The sequence below is a fragment of the Eucalyptus grandis genome, chromosome 9, assembly GCF_016545825.1.
Source record: "Eucalyptus grandis isolate ANBG69807.140 chromosome 9, ASM1654582v1, whole genome shotgun sequence".
In the NCBI taxonomy this organism is placed as follows: domain Eukaryota; kingdom Viridiplantae; phylum Streptophyta; class Magnoliopsida; order Myrtales; family Myrtaceae; genus Eucalyptus; species Eucalyptus grandis.
The window spans coordinates 35,012,742-35,029,678 of record NC_052620.1 but is presented as its reverse complement, the minus strand read 5'-3'; positions in this window follow the sequence as shown (position 1 = coordinate 35,029,678).

Genomic DNA, 16,937 nt, shown 5'->3' with positions numbered 1-16,937 from the left:
GTATTTTCTCCAATGGATGGGATCATCGAGGAATTAGACAAATAAAATGGCAATCTTGAACTTTTACTAATTTGACAACTTGTACATAAAGTACCGGTGGATTTTGATATTGCTAGTATGAGTACCTAGAGGGGGGTGAATAGGTGCCTAAACAATTTATCGATATACGGAAGCGATTCTTAACATATGATAGAAAGTAAATTTCTCTTAATTAACAAAATGAAATACGATTGAGATAGAGTGAGGAAGAAAAATTGAACACGGATTTATAGTGGTTCGGCTTATTCCAAGCCTACGTCCACTCTTCCGCACTGACAGCCCACCGGCTGGATTTCACTATGATCAAAAGGGAAGTTACAGCACAGCTTTGCCTTGATTCCACAGTGTAGATGTTTTACCACACCTCTTCAAGGTCTCTCACAAATATAGACTCTCTTTTGTATACAAGTATTCGCTCAAAGGGATTTATCTAAATAAATAGGAGCTTCAGACTTTGGAATTCTTCTATCACGCACACCTTGAACAACTAAGAACGTCTTCCTTATATACTCCTTTATGCCATCATACCCGTTGGCACTTACCAAAGGAATTCTCCAATCTACCTGTTGGACGGAATCAATTAGGAAGATCGTTCGAGCTATTAAAGGAACGTGTTGATAGCCCATCAATCCTGTTCGCCCATACAATCAGGATCTCGGTTTCCATAAGTAGAATCTTCCAATAATATTTAGACAATCATCGAATCTTCAGTCATTGAATCAATCTTGATCAATCAAAGGATTCTTATACGTCTTCTCCAACCACGAGATCTTCTCCGGATGATAAGGTTAAATCCTGAACAAAACATCCGATTCTGGATAACCTTTCTTCAACGGATTAGACTGTCAATGAGGATAGACTTTGAGTCTTGAACGGCTGTCCGGAAGTCTTGACTTTAACCAACGAGTCCGCGACCTTCGGACTAGACTGATGGAAACGTTTTGTCAACTTCAAAACACTTCACGAAGATTTCTCCAACAATCTCCCCTTTTTGATGGTGACAAAACCTTCTGCCCATGATTTGGATAACTTTGACCAAAACATTTCTCAAACACATATGCATATCTTATAGAGATGAATGGCTAAAAGATTAACACTAGAATGCAACCACAGAAAATAGGTTAGTCTAGTATATAATAAAACCATCCATAAGATATCAATACTTGTTAATAGAAAGCGTCAAGTCAAGTCTAGTTCGGATCTCATTCGAGACATAAAACAAAGTCAAAGTCTCCAAAAACAGTTAAACAACAACACAATCCAACAAACGGTTAAAAAATGATTGAAAGTTTTTGATCAAATCATGCATCTCTCCCCTTTTTGTCATCATTAAAAAGGATGAGATGAAGTCTTGGGAATGCGGACAAGCTGGAAATCTTCCATGGGCGAACGATGCCTTCCAGCCTTTTAAAGTCTTCCTTGACTGTACAACCTCCTCACTCTTGGCATTGGCCTGATTACGAATAGAGAGGGCTTGCATCTTTTCATTCAATGAACAGGAAGAAGCTTGACTTTCATTTTCAAACTTTGAACTTCGCATCCCTAAGGCATAAATCTGACCTTTCATCTCAGAAGATCCATGATTAACTCGCGAAAATCTGCTCCATTATCGGTCGAGTACTTGCTTCGGCTCGATCACGCGGAAGATGGTAGATCAGCATAGTCTTGCAGATTTGGCGATGACACTTCATGACCTTCTTCGGGAAAGCGAGATGCATAAACATCTTACGGATCTGCGGGCGAGCGGCGGCTCCTTCACTTGCATTAGGATATGAAGACGTCACTCCTTTCTCGATCTCCCCCTGTTTCCATGCCTACGGTGGAGAAGAGATTTCCTTAGGTTCTCCTTCTTCTCTTGTTTCTTCTTCGGGTCTTTCTTCCTTCTGCTTCTTGCTACGCTTCTCTTTCTTCTTCTTCCTTCTTCTTCTCTTTCTTCTTCTTCCTTCTCCTCTGCTTCTTTCGTCTTTTGTTCCGATTCTTTACGTGGAATAGGACGCCCTAAATTCTTCAAAGCCATTGCGAGATGGTGATGTCTTCGTCATCATCTTCATCCTCAACGAGGAGAGCTCTTCTTCTCTTTGATGAAGCAGCCATGGGCTCCTTCCCTTTTCTCTTAGCGAAGAGAATTGATGAGATTTGGTAGGAGTCTTCTCCTTGAATTTCTCCAATTCCTTGCTCGGTTCCTTCGGACGCATTTTGGTCACCATTTTCAGTCCTACCACCATATGATCGCATAATCGAACACAAAGATTTGCGGAGGTTGAATATTCGGATGTGAATAACTTTGTAACAAGGCTTGGGTAAGGAGTTGACCTCGTCCTTCATCATTGCTCTATACATGTGAAACATAACGATTATGAGGGAGAGAAAACTTGCTTACCACGGAGAGGATGGCATACATCAACTTTGCCTCGAGCTTGAAACATCGGTTTTGGAAGTTGATTTCGGCCGAAGGCAATTGATCACAATCTTGTGAAGCAAGATGTTGAATGCATTCATCCGAGAGTAGGTGATCTTCTCATCTGTTCTCCTGTCCTTCACCAGTTCAAGTGTGGCCCAGCAATGGAAACTTTGATTGGTTGATATACATACTCTCTCAACTTCTAACACATCGCAGCATATTCATATCCACAACATAGTCTTGTTCTTTAACAATCGAAGGAGAATCTATTCGCATCCAAAAAGCTAAGATTTGAATAGAAATATGCAGTCAATTCAGCATAAGCCTCAGTTAGTCGAGCAAAACTTTTCGAGTTGAAGATAACCAGACTTTTCCCTCAAGTTCACTTTCAAAACATCTAGAAAATCAAAGTCCACACTCCTAGGGTTTATTACCCCACGCTTCAGCAATTTTGAGTACGTGATCCTTTTGTTCCTTTGATCGAACAAATCTCCCATTTTCCTTGAATTTCAGCCGCAATACCCATTTTCGGTTGAAATAGACTGAAACGCATTGTCATCGTCATTCCCATCTACGGGATTCGGTCCCCGATCCACGAGGATCACTTGGGATATTCGCAAGGGTTTCCTCGGCCACCCCTTTACGAGCGATTCCCAAACTTTCCATTTTTCGCGAGAAAGATATATTCGTTCCTATATCCTTTGTCTCTAAGAAACTCATCAACATAGTTCAAAGGAGTGCGAATTCCTTTTTAGGCACGATATAGCTTGTAAATAAAAGCGGGCTTTTGAACTCTTACGGGTGTCCGCATCCTCGATGATTTCTTCTTGATCTTTGATGAACACCGCCTTGAGGACTAGATGGAGGGAGGCGCGCGAGAATGTTGTGGGCTCGGTTGCGATCTGCGGAGATAACTTCATCTTCGTAAGATCGAAGTGCGTAGGCCCCTCACTCATTCTCTGTGGTCCCACCTTGCGATTCTTGAGGACTTTCGCGAAGATGACATCTTTCTCGGTGTTTGGAAGATTCCTTGCTTGACTTTCCCGGAAAAGATGACAACTTTTTGAAGATTGAGCGAAGAAGACAAACGGGAATTGAGGATCGATGCTTTCTAGGGTTTTGAGAGAAAAGTGAATAGAAAAGTGAAGAGAATCGACAGTGCACAATCGGTTAAAAAGAAGAGTAAATGAACCGTCCTGAAAGGAAATAAAAATATGCCTTTTCAAAATAACTGTCTTTATACGCAAAAGTAGTTATTTCAAAATAACTTCCCCTTTTTTAAAATGAATCGATGCAATATTTACGTTAATTAAATATAGCAACAATTTAAACACAGTTTGATGATCGTACCTTTTCAAGATAAGATTGGAGAGAGAAAGACTTACAGTCTGAAGGTCAAGCCAAGACTGTAGATAAAGTCTTGTAAGCCTGAGTCTGAAAGTCTTTAGACTTTGATATCCTCACACCTCAAAATGTTGAGTCTGGACCGTATAGACTCAAATTGATTTTCTCCAAAGGCTTTGTGAATATATCCGCCAGTTGATTTTTGAGTCAACAAATTGAATTGAAACATCTCCATTTTGAACATGATCTCTAATAAAAAGTGATGTCGAATCTCTATATGCTTTGCTCTTGAGTGGAGAATTGGATTTTTGGTGAGGTTGATAGCGCTGGTGTTGTCACAATTAATCTCCGTGCATGAGTCTTCAATTTCAAAGTCTCTTAGCTGTTGTTTTTATCCATAGAATTTGCGAACAGCAGCTTCCCAGAGCTACATACTCTGCTTCTGTTGTTGAAAGAGACACAGTGCTTTGTTTCCTTGAAAACTAAGACACATCCTGCTTCCAAGCAGCGGCAAGTTCTGGAAGTGCTCTTTCTATCAACTCCGCAACGGCCAGATCTGCGTCGAATATCCCGGAAGATTAAAGTCTCCCTTCTTAGGATACCAAAGACCGATGCTTGATGATGAAGCGACGTATTTAATGATGCGTTTCGCAGCAGACGAGATGAGATTCTCTAGGATCCGATTGAAACCTAGCACAGATGCAAACACTCAACAAAATATCAGGTCTAGAGGCGGTAAGATAAAGAAGTGATCCAATAATGCTCCTGTACAGCTTTTGATCAACTTTCTTCCCTTCTTCATCTTTGTCTATCTTTAAAGAACTTGACATTGGTATGTCGACCTTTTTGCACTTTTCCAGTCCAAACCTTTTGACAAGATTATTAGCATATTTTTCTTGATAAATAAAAGTTCCTTCCTCCAATTGTTTTACTTGAAGACCAAGAAAGAATGTTAATTCTCCCATCATACTCATTTCAAACTCATCCTGCATAGTCTTAGAAAATTTCTTGCACAGACTTTCATTAGAGGATCCGAAAATAATGTCATCCACATATATTTGAACAAGTAAGAAGCTTTTGTTTTCCTTTTTGATAAATAAAGTCGTATCTACTTTACCTTTGACAAAACCATTTTGTATTAAAAACTTACTCAATCTATCGTACCAAGCTCGAGGTGCTTGCTTTAAACCATACAAAGCCTTTTCGGTCAAGAGGCGAGTCGGCTTCTTTGGGTCTTCAAACCCTGGTGGTTGTTCCACATAAACTTCCTCATGGATAAATCCATTTAGGAAGGCGCTTTTGACGTCCATTTGGAATAACCTGAAATTCTTATAACAAGCAAACGCAAGTAATAGTCGAATAGCTTCTAACCTTGCCATTGGAGCGTAAGTCTCATCATAGTCTATTCCTTCTTCTTGCGTATATCCCTTGGCCACGAGTCTTGCTTTATTTCGTACGACTTTTCCTTTCTCGTTCATCTTGTTTCTGAAAACCCATTTAGCTCCAATAACGATTTTACCTTTTGGTTTGGATGTCAATTCCCGGACATCATTTATGCTGGTGTCTAAGCTCTTCTTGCATAGCTTCAATCCAGCTTTCATCGGATAAAGCTTCTTCTATGCTCTTTGGTTCAATTTCGAAACGAGTGCCCACAGCACTAGACTCTTCTCGCCTTTTGGATCTGGTGCGAATTCCTTCATTTATTTCGCCGATTATAAGATCTTTGGGATGACTGGACTTATGCTTCCAGTTACTCATTGATTTGTCTGGTTGATGATCTCTTTCTTTGTTTGGATCTTCACGAACATCTTGAAGCTGGTTTTCCAGAGTCTGAGATGCTTCTTGAGTTGTTGACTTTGGAGGGTCTGGAGCAGGTTCAGACTCTTCTTGATGAGTCTGACTTGATTCATCTTGTGTTGAGTCTTGAAATTTGACATTCATTGACTCCTCCACGGTCAGCTCTTCTTGTTATAGACTCGTAGGCTTTGCTTGATGTGGAATATCCAAGGAATATACCTTCATCGATCTTTCTTCAAACTTACCAACTCGATCTTTTGCATTTTTCAATATAAAACATTTGCAACCGAATACATGGAAGTATGAAACAATAGGCTTCTTTTCTTTGAATAACTCATAAGGGGTTTTGAAGAATAGATCTTAAGAAGACTCTATTGATGATATAGCATGCTGTTGAAATAGCTTCAGCCCAAAATCGAGAAGAAATTTTACTTTCAATTAAAAGAGTTCTAGCCATTTCTTGAAGAGATCTGTTCTTTCTTTCCACAACTCCATTTTGCTGAGGAGTATATGGAGAGGAAAACACATGCTTACGGCCAGATTCATCACGTAATTTTGTAAAATCTTGATTTTCAAATTCACCTCCATGATCTGTTCTTATACTAGAGATAACACATCCTTTTTCATTTTGAACCATTTTAGCAAATTTTTCAAAATACGAAAAGGTTTCGGACTTACTTGTAAGGAAGTATACCCAAGTAAAACGTGAGTAATCATCAACAATTACTAGACAATACTTCTTACCCCCAATACTTTGAGTTCTGGTTGGTCCGAAGAGATCCATATGCAGCAACTGTAGTACATGATTAGTAGAGACATAATTAATTGGCTTAAAAGAATTTCTTACTTGCTTTCCCAGAATACATGGAGTGCATGAATCCGTCTTTTGGTATGGCAATGGGTAGTCCTCGAACAAGCTGTTTTGAAGAGATTTTGGCTAATTGCTTCATGTTGACATGACCAAGCTTTTGTGCCATAAGCTTGCTTCGTCTTGAATTGAGATAAGGCATTGCGATTCATTTGGTTTCACATCCAGAAGATAGATATTTCCATGTCTTCGACCCATGAAAGGCGAGTAGAGTCTTTGCGATTCCAGAACATGTTCCTTCTTGAAAGAAGATCTTGAAACCAGTATCACACAATTGACTAATCTGAGAAGATTGTAATTGAGTCCTTTCACTAAGGAAACATTACTTATTGTGAGAGTTCCAATTTTCACGGTTCCAAATCCCACAATACTTCCTTTGCTGTTTCCTCCAAATAAAACTTTTCCACCATTTACTTGAGCAATCTTTATAAAGCAATTTGAGTCTCTGTCATGTGTCTTGAGCATCATTTTGTCAAGATACCACTTTACTGTTTCTTGACGGAGACTGTATTAAAAAAAAAATCTCAAGCTTTCTTTGGTACCCAAATTTTCTTGGGTCCTTTGGTGTTAGTAAGATAAACAGTATTAGCCCATACTTTCTTAACAGGTTTCCATACCATAGGACACTCTTTTTCAAAGTGATCCGGACTGTTGCACTTAGAACATTTGAGAGCATTTCTACCTACAGGTTTTACAAAAACTTTCTTGAAATGATTTTTGTAAACCTCACTCGAGAGTCTTTTCTTAATTCTTTCTTTTATTTTAGGAAAATCAATCAAGGGGATTGTTTCTTTGTCATACCTAGACCGAGACTTATTGAAGTAAGGTCTTTGTCTTTGAAAGAATTTTCTCAAGTTTTCAGACCCTATAGAAAATTTCTTTGATATATTTGATAAGTCTATTTTTAAAAAAGCATTTTCTTTTAAAAGATTATCTTCATTTTCTTTAAGATTGGAAATAGACAAGTCTAGACTTTTAACTCTTTCGCTAAAACATTTTCATTTTGTTTTAGAGTTGAGTTTTCTTTTTTCAGTTTGGAAATTCTTTTGAGAGAAGTCTTAAGACTAAAGCTTAGTTCATCAATATATTTAGAAACTTTGACAGGAATTTTAAAATCACTTGCCTCAAATTCACTGCGAGTCCGATCCCCGAGTCCGATCCAGTCCAGTCGGTGTGCCATCGAGACATAGATTGGCATATTCATTATCACTTTCCTCACACTCGGTATCACTCCGGGTTTCGGCTTTGAGAGCTTTTCGAAATTTTTCAGCTTTTCCTCTCTTCTTCTTCGAAGAGGACAGTTGGTCTCGATGTGTCCCTTTTCTTGCATTCAAAGCGAGACTACATATTTATTTGGTTCCTCATCATCCAGACTTGGTGCTGTCTTTGAAAGCTTTGTTTCTTTGAGTTGAACCTTCTTCCTTTTCTATTTAGTTTTCTGAATCTTCTTATCATGAGAGCAAGCTCCTCATCGTCCATATCATCTTGAATCTGTAACATCGAATCATCATTTGATTTTAATGCAATGGATTTCTTACCTTTTGGATCTTCATCTTCATTGATCCTTTCCACTTCATAGGATTTGAAGAGTTCCAATCAGCTCGTCGACGAGATAGTGGCATGATTCTTTGCGTCTCTCTTATCGAAGTCTTTATGTGATTCCAATCCTCGGAGAGTCCACGCAGTAGCTTGTTTACCTTCATGGGATCAGAAGTTGGTTGACCTTAATTTTCAAGACCATTCACAATATCCGTAAACGACTAAACATGTCGATATTGATTCTCCCGGTTTCATTCGAAGGCTTCGTATTGACCGAGAAGAATGTTGATTCTTGTTTCCTTCACTCGATCTGTTCCTTCATAGGTGATATGCAATCTGTCCCAAACTTCTTTTGCTGTACCACAAGAAGATATTCTATTATATTCAGTTGGTGATAAAGCACAATATAAGGAGTAAATTGCTTTTGCATCGAGTGTTTGTCTCTTGATTATTTCTTCCTGAGACATTCCGCTGGTTTCTTCAGTTTCTTTTCCTTTTTTAGAGACTGATGCAGTGGTAGGAGTAATTCCTTTTTCTACAACATCCCATTCCAGAGGATCCTTTGATCGTAGGAAAGCTTTCATCTTGTTCTTCCAGATGTTGTAATCCTTTCCATCAAAGTAGGGTGGTTTGGTATTGCTTTGCCCTTCCATCGCCTCGGTGCTAGCATACTAGCCATGGATCTTTAACTCTGAAGTAAAACACTTCAAACAAAGTGAGTACACGAGCTCTGATACCAATTGATATTGCTAGTATGAGTACCTAGAGGGGGGTGAATAGGTGCCTAAACAATTTATCGATATACGGAAGCGATTCTTAACATATGATAGAAAATAAATTCTCTCTTAATTAACAAAATGAAATACGATTGAGATAGAGAGAGTGAGGAAGAGAAAATTGAACACGGGATTTATAGTGGTTCGGCTTATTCCAAGCCTACGTCCACTCTTCGCACTGCGATGACCCACCGGCTGGATTTCACTATGATCAAAGAGAAGTTACAGCACAGCTTTGCCTTGATTCCACGGTGTAGATGTTTTACCACACCTCCTCAAGGTCTCTCACAAATATAGACTCTCTTTTGTATACAAGTATTCGCTCAAGGGATTTATCTAAATAAATAGGAGCTTCAGACTTTGGAATTCTTCTATCGCGCACACCTTGAACAACTAAGAACGTCTTCCTTATATACTCCTTTATGCCATCATACCCGTTGGCACTTACCAAAGGAATTCCTCCAATCTACCCGTTGGACGGAATCAATTAGGAAGATCGTTCGAGCTATTAAAGGAACGTGTTGATAGCCCATCAATCTGTTCGCCCATACAATCAGGATCTCGGTTTCCATAAGTAGAACCTTCTAATAATATTTAGACAATCATCGAATCTTCAGTCATTGAATCAATCTTGATCAATCAAAGGATTCTTATACGTCTTCTCCAACCACGAGATCTTCTCCAGATGATAAGGTTAAATCCTGAACAAAACATCAAGTTCTGGATAACCTTTCTTCAACGGATTAGAGACTGTCAATGAGGATAGACTTTGAGTCTTGAGTCTGGCTGTCCGGAAGTCTTCAGACTTTAACCAACAGAGTCTGCTGACCTTCAGACTAGGCTGATGGAAACGTTTTGTCAACTTCAAAACACTTCACGAAGATTTCTCCAACAGATTTATTTACTAAAATCAAATCATCATATCGCAAAAGCTGTAAAACACGACTATTAGGATGGCTTAATCGGCGAAACCACGTAAGTTCATCTGCAACCTTGTTTCTTTGAGAAAAGAATGCCATGGAATGCAAGTCCTTATTGGTATATAATCTCTGATGATTACTTCCCATCAACAGTACCCGGAGTGTCCTGGAGTTTTTGATATTAAAGCCAGATGTGTCAAACTCAAAATAGCAAGGATAATCTCTCATCAATTGAGAGACAGAAGATTTTTCTTAATTTGTGGAACAACTAGAACATTATTAAGTGAAAATTGACCAATTTAGTCGCTAAATTGACCAGTCCCAACATAAGTAATCGGCAATGATGTACCATTCCCAATTATCACATTATCATGGTCAAGGTAAGGAACTACATTCACAAGATTACTTGAATTATTAGTCATATAAGTAGTAGCACCATTGTCTGTATGCCATTCCTCATCTAGTGAGTTTGAGATATGAAGAGGAGCCAGGCCTTGGGGTATATTAACATTTTGATAACTATTATCGAAACGATACTAACAATTCAATGCATCATGCCCTTTCTTCTTGCAAATTTGATAGATGAAAGATGGCACTCCTATGTTTGAATTTGGCATTGCATCGGCAGTTTTGGTTTGGCGAGTGTTATAGTAGTTTCTTGAATAGTGCTGACCATTCTGGTTTGTTTGAGAAAGCCCACGATCCTAGAATTAAATGTGGATCCTCTACCCTTTCCTCTGGGGTTGTTTTTGTAGCCACCATTGCATTGCTGTGAGATAATCGCCATTGAACTATCTAGGAGCATGGTCGAAGTGCGCTTGTTTTGCAACTCATAACTTTGAAGTTGTGCAACCACTTCAGCATGAGATAGAAGAGGAGGCTTGAACATAGTCATTTTGAACGACTCATAGCCATCATTAAGTCATTCAAGTAATCTGAAGACTTTATTAGCATTTGACACCGGTTTACCATGGAATGCAATTGATCACAAATAGATTTAAAGTCACGAAGATAAATAGATAAAGGCTTATTTTCTTTCCAGATGTGCTGAAGTTGTTCAAGGAGGTCAAGTTCACAAGTCACCGAGCGTTGCTTGAAATGAACGGTGAGAGCTGTCCATACTTTTGTTGCTATTTGTAGTCCAACTGCATGTTTGAGAACCTCTTTCGAGAGTGTGTCGACGATCCAAGACTTTACAAGGCGGTCACTCGCACCTACGATGTGTATTTTGGGTTACTGACTTCAGGTCCATTCTCTAATGTTCGAGTTTGCGTTGGCACAACGGTCTCTCCGGCAAGGAAATCAAGTAGTTCCCAACTTTCAATCAGAGACAGTACTTGTGTCTTCTAAAGTAAAAATATGTTTTCATTAAGCTTCAATTTAACAAATTTTGACACATTGATGTTTGAAGGACATGGAAATCTTAGGTTTGAAGAAGAAAGTGACATGACTACAAGAAAAGATCAATGTGTCGTTGCATTGCTCTAATACCATAAAAAGCCTCAGAAATTGAGTTAATGAAGTGTTACTTTTCATTGATATGTTGTACAATATATATATATCACCACCTATAATTATGGTGAAATATAAAAATAAAAGATAACAATTCTATCTACAAGGAAAACAAATCACAAAAGATCTCTAAATGATCATTTCGTTGATACTTTACTTGATTTGCTGTATTCATGCTGATTTGTAGAAAATTTTGCACTGCAAATAATCTGAATTTTTCCTTTCTGATCTTTTGCTTCAATAAACACTATCGCGTCTTTTAGGGCAAGCTTCCTTTCGTATGGCGAGACTTTCTTCCATTATCCCACTGGCAGATTCATTAACAATCGTCTTATGGCTGATTTTATTGGTATAACTTCTCCATGCTTTAGCACTTTCTTCCCCCATAAATGATTGATTGCAACTCAAATTTTTTTTGGGTGATTAAGCTGAATATGCAAAACTACCCAATCCCACCATATCTCCAGTTGAAGAATGGCGAATTTGTGAGAGGGGGAATTTCGCGTCCAATGGAGTCGGCGTTTTACTTGAAACTCACCAAGGATATGTATGTCGAGTCTCTTTCCTTATCTTTGCTTTGATGTTTTTATGTTCCGCTTCCGGGTCATCTTACTTAGTTTTGCTTCTTTAGGTGGTGGATCTCAAGACTCAGCTCAGGCAATTCAAGAAATTAGTGAAGGATCTGAGGAAGAAGCTAGAGGACAAGAAGGCGAAGAGAATGGTTTCGGAGGCATTTACATGGTTAGCATCAGAGCCAACGATTACTTGTACCTCGTTGCCAACAATCTAGCTCTGTTTCTGACAAGAATCAAGGAAAATATGAGAGGAATTGTGGCTTTTGTATTTCTGTATATCAAGTGTACATTTACAAGCTATATTTGTAGTACTAGAAAGAAAACGTAAAAGAGGAAAAGAAAATTAGACATGATTGTATTTCCTATCTATTGAGCCAATTAAGGATTTTGTGAATCAATTAGTGATTAGCTAAATCAATCAATTCATGAGCGAGAATTGATATCAAATCATATTTCCAACACTCCCTCTCAAGCTGGTGGTTTGTATATATCAAGGGCACCAAGCTTGCTTAGCAAGTATGTACACCATCTTTCACACAATGGCTTGGTAAATATGTCTGTAGGTTGCTCCATAGTCCCAATTACTCTTGTTGTGATGATCCATTCTTGGATTTTGTCTTGAGTGAAATGACAATCAACTTCTATATGTTTAGTCTTCTCATAAAAACTAGATTTGCCGCTATTTAAGCGTGGCACGTTGGCACAGAACAAATTGCCCGGTCCATCAATTTGCACTCTAAGATTCAAGAGAAGTCCTCATGTCCAAACTACCTAACAAACAGTCTTGACCATGGCCTAATATTCAGATTCGGCTGACGATAATGATACGATTGACTATTCTTTATCTTGCATGAGATAAGTGACTCTCCCAATTTGATACATTATCTAGAAATAGACCTTTTCATCATTGGACAAGTAGCATAATCTATATCGCTACGCATCCTCTCAAATACTTTACAACCTTTAGTGTTGCATTCATATCGGACTGCTTTGTTTTGTGCATGAATTAATCGAGTATTGGTACCACATAACATATATAAGGTATTGTCATTGTGGGATAGATTAATTTCCTAACAAGGTGCTGATGTCCCGATGGGTCCTTGAGTAATGAATCTTTGATTGGTGAAGGTGAGCTCTCATCATTCATGTGTCGTTAGCTTCACATTCTGATCAATTGGTATAATAGTTAGTTTACATTCTAACAATCTTGCTTCTAAAACTATCTCCATAATCAATTTACATTGGCTATGACAGATCCCTTTGTTAGATCGAGCTATTTCAATACCAAAAAGTATTTAGGGGGTCCCAAGTCTTTAATGTGAAAAGAAGAGTGTAGATATTTCTTGAACTTTGTAAAAGCAGACTAGAATATCACCAACATATATTAATAAATAAATTGATGAATCACCTTCAGTCCTTGCGAATAAGGTGTAATAATGCTTGGAGTGCTAGAATCCTGTAGTGATCAGCACCGTGGTGAATTTGGAGTACCATTATTTAGAAGCTTCTTTAAGCCCATATAAGGATTTACAAAGACGTCATACACGAGACTCCCCTTATCTGCATAAATTGTGGAAGATCCATAGAATTTCTTCATCGAGGTCTCTCTAGTGTAGTGGCTAATTTTGAAAAGAAGCAATGGACAAGAATGAACAAACGATAAGTTCCTTGGCCATGGTAAAAAAAGTCTCACGATAATCAAAGCCTTTTGGTTGTGTGAATCCCTTTGCAACTACCCCGTTTGGTTCGGCTTTTCCAAGGGGCTTTGGGAGCCCAAAGCCCCTTGGGAAATTTTTTAGGTGTTTGGTTCAGCATTTACAACTCTCTTTGGCCAAATGCTTCCCTTTGAAATGCGAGTCCACCTTTACTTTTAATCTGTTGACTTCTTTATTTATTTTTTAACCGAGCATCTTCCCCATACCCCAACTGCCGGCAGTTAGATTTGGTCGTTGGCGAGGCTGCTCGAGGTCTATGGAACCTAGATTTGGCCGACGGTGAGGCTGCCTGAGGTCGCGCAACCTTAGGCGGCACCGCTTGGGCCTCGCCAGCGGCCAGATCCAGGTCTGCGCGACCTAGGCAAGCATCGCCTGGGTCGCGCAAACCTAGGCGATGCCGCTTGAGGTCGAATGGTGCACGACCCAGGCGACCCTGCTTGGGTTGCGTGGACCCGGATCTGGTCGTCGGCGACCGCTTGAGGTTGCGCGATCTCAGGCAACCTCGCTGGCAGCCAGATCTTGGTTCATGCAACCTCTACCAGCCTCGCCAATGGCCGAGATCTAGCCGCCGGTGGTTGGTCCTTTGTTGATCGCGATGGAGTTTCATCGGATTTGTTTTAATTTTTTTAAATAATAAAAGCCGTTTGCAAATGTTGGGTTTACCAAACAGTATTTACACCAAAGCCACTTTCCAATGCCCTTTAAATTATAATTTGCCAAATGTTCAAGCATTCTCGAAAACTCCTTTACCCTAAAGGTATTTGCATTTGGCTAAAGGCATTTTATGACATCCTGGATTTTTCACTTATGCTTTCAATTAAATTAATCAAGCTTTTGATCGATGCACCTACAGTATTATTCTTAGAACTGATCCCTCGTGAGATAATTAGACTATCTAGGGAAGCCATTAAGGAATTTTAATACAACAGACTTGAGAATTCGACCAAGAATCGGCTACTTGACCATGCTCTTCTTTAAAGGCCATTACGGCACAATTAAAAATCGATCAGAGATTAGAGATAGGTCAGTTTGATTGAGATGTGTGGCTAAACGTGGGTGACTCCACTAAATTGAAAAATTCTTGTCGACCAGCACTAGATTGATTTTCTATCGTTTTGGTACCTTGTGTCCGTATTTGACTTCTCGAGATTTTCACGACAATCAAGAGTCGCCAATGTGTCAAATAGGTTCATTGTGGCTCGAATAAAATCGACCACGAGTCATTTGCACTAAAAATTTCTGAAAACTACTCGGTAACCTAGGTCACGCTAAAAACGTGTCAGATTGAAATTAACCGCGAATTTGAATCCGATTTTAGAAATTGGAAGTTTTGTCATATCACAGATCATTTTAGAAATGTCGACTCAGTCTCCAAAGATTTTTTTACAAATTGAGATTTTTTGGGAAAAAGTCATCGTAGGGCTGCTTTTGTGCAGAAAATGTCGGGACCGTTTTTATCACGCAATTAGGAAGCAAGTGGGTTGTATTTGTTAGGAAAAATATCAATTCGATTGAGGGTTCGACAATTGAATTTTTGAGGGCCAAATTGGGATGATTCAAAGAGAGATTAAAGTCCAATTGAGGAAAAATCACATGAAATTCGTAGCACCATATATGGCTTTTGGATCTTTTCAAGTGTATAAGAAGGAGCCTTGGTAGTTGATTTTTAGCCTAGGAAGGCAGCTGGTGGTGGAGGAATGGTCAAGGGAACACAAGGGATAAGAAGAGACCATAGTAGGCTCCCTTCAAGCTTTTGGTCCCCTTTTCCCCTACTCAACCGTCGATGACCCCTCCCATCTTCTTCATTGTGCCATTTTCGAGCTCGGCAACCCGAGAGAGGCCAGCCGAAGCCCTTTGCCGCCGTAGCTGCCATTTGGACCACCGTAATGCTTAGCTGCTCCGTTTGCACCATCGTCCACTCGCTATGCGTGTCCCTTGCCTCGGCCCGTGTCTTTGCCTCCCTCACGCCTTCACCTCAACCTAGCAGCGTCTTAGAGTCCTTTCCTATGGCCGTTGGACCCCTTTGCACCGCCAAACCGCCACCATGTTGCTGCCGTGAGGCTCGCCGAATGCTGCTGCAGCTCTGCTAGCTTTGGTCTCGTTGGATCAGCCCTCTGCAGCCCTCGAATAGAAGCAAACAGAGTGGGTTTCCAGCAGCACTTTTGGCTTGTTTTGGAGGTGTTCTCGGCCCCGAAAGTTAGGCCTACTTTGGAGAGAGTTGATCCCTGCGACGTCCTCGTCGTTTTGAACCGAGCGGTTCATTAATCAAGTGAGTTTAACTCACTAATTGGCACTTAGTAGGTTAATGATGCTTAGGGGTTGATTAGTTTAGACTAAAATTAGTTTAATGGATAATTAGAATGGTTTAGTGAATTAGTTAATTATCGATGCAAGTTAGGTGGCTAATTTTGTGTAATTAGTGAGTGGATAGGCTATAATATTTATTTAACCAATCTCGAAATTTTTCCGGGCCTGTTTCGGCATATAATTAGGCTTTATTGGCATAAGTATGCGTTTTTGGTATTTATTGGCATTATTTAATTAATTTCCGTAATTATTTAATTAATTAATTAATTTCCAAAAATTAGATCGGGATAGTCGGTGACTGGAATTTTATGTTGATTACAATTGTGTGATCTATTTAATTAATTGAGCTTTAATTTGTGGTGGTTGTGTATGATTTGTATTTTAGGAATTTATTCCTAAATTTATTTAATTTTAGTAATTAATTGGAAATGTGAGCATTGGTTTACAACACCAAAAATATTTTGGTGGACGATATAAAATGGTTAGATTTATGGAAAGGAAATTATGGTATTTTGGCTAAGGCCAACCGTATACCAACACATGAGTATTTTTATTAAGTATGATAAAAGTGGTAAATTGAATAGATGGTCAGGGTGGTATACTATATCAACCCGCGGACAATATGTCAGCTTAGATTGCAAGTAGTATACCTTATTAACTTAGAGGGAGCACTATTAGTATACTATATCAACCTACGGGCTCTCATATATCAGCTTAGATTGCGAGCAATATATTATTTATCAGTTTAGCGCAGCTATACTATCTATATATCAACTTAGAGCGAGCGGTCTTGATATGATCAGACTTATTAGATAGTATTGATTTGGCCGACCGGAGGGAGGTCGTGATGACACATAATTGACTGAGTCGATTGATTGGTAGTTCGATCGATTGATTTATGTGATTTGTGTATCTATGAGATATACTGACTTGTAGGAAGGAATAGAGGCAAAGGTAAGACCTCCGACTCATGTTGTGCTTAGGTAGCTCTTATGGCATATTTTCTTCCTAATCGAGTCTTAGGGGGTAGAACTCGCTGATATGTCGTCTCACCCTATTGTGGGATAACATTTCATGTCCTTAGATGGCGGCTCGAGAGTTTTTTGGACGACCCAAGAGTGTTATAGAGCAGACATCTTATTTT